This window comes from Myotis brandtii, unplaced genomic scaffold (assembly GCF_000412655.1).
Source record: "Myotis brandtii unplaced genomic scaffold, ASM41265v1 scaffold96, whole genome shotgun sequence".
NCBI lineage: Eukaryota > Metazoa > Chordata > Mammalia > Chiroptera > Vespertilionidae > Myotis > Myotis brandtii.
Window position 1 is genome coordinate 922,784 of NW_005371972.1, and position 1,105 is coordinate 923,888.

Here is a 1,105-nt window from a genome sequence, read left to right on the forward strand (position 1 = left end):
AGGTCTCTCCCGCCCCCCTTCCTGGACTTTGGCCCCTGGCTCCTTTGATGAATGAAGCCAGGCCGGGGCTCCCTACCCGCGCCCACGGCCCAGCCCAGGCGTGTCTGCGCCCCGCAAGGACCTTGGCAGCTTCTTCTACTCATAAGAGGTTTTTAAAACCCGAGAGGTTTGAAGGGAAACGACTTTTCTCTAAGCGAGAGAAAGTAAAAATGCCTTTTAAAAAATAATGTCTGGGTGGGATTCTCAGGAAGCAGCCAGCCTTTCTAAGCAAACTTTTTAACAAGGTCTCACGGGCCAAGCCCACTCGTCTGCGGGGGGGGGGGGGGTCCTGAGAGGGGGAAAGGAAGTGATGTGTAATGAGTGACGTCAGCCACTTGGTGGTATGATATATTTCTTAACTTCCAGAGGTTGAGATGGAATGGGAAAGGCCCGAGTTCGCATTAAATCATGACCTTTGCGGGGGCGGGGATTGCACATTAAGTCCCACGCACCCGGCCTCCTCTCTGCAGGGCGGACAGTTTGCTAAGGGTCAGTGAGGGATGTTCAGGTTGAAAGAGGCTGCTGGGAAGTAGGTCCCCACATTTCCTGGAACAAAAACAACCATCTCCTGGTTCTGCCCGGATTCCACTATTTCATGTCGGGTGTCCTGTGTTTTCTTACTCCTGGCTGTTCCTTTATTCTTCTCACAATATTTGAGTGCCTACTATGTGTCAGCACTAAGGGACCTCTCGCTATGGTTCGCTCCTGCTGAACACCCCCTTTCGTCAGATCTCCCTCAGGCGGCCTCTTTGGCCAGGTGAGCCCCTGCTCTCCGTATACCTTTCTGACCTCCAGTGACAGTTTTCACCTGGAGGCAGGTCACTCGCAGCCCAAATTGCAGTCATTCAGTCACCCATTTGCTAACTTGCTAACTCCCCACCTGGGTGCTTTTTCAGAGAGGAAGAGCGAAGGAGAGAGAGACGGAAACATCAATGATGAAAGAGAATCATCAGCCCTAACCGGTTTGGCTCAGTAGATAGAGCATCGGACTACGGACTCAAGGGTCCCGGGTTCGATTCCGGTCAAGGGCATGTACCTTGGCTGCGGGCACATCCCCAGTGGGGGG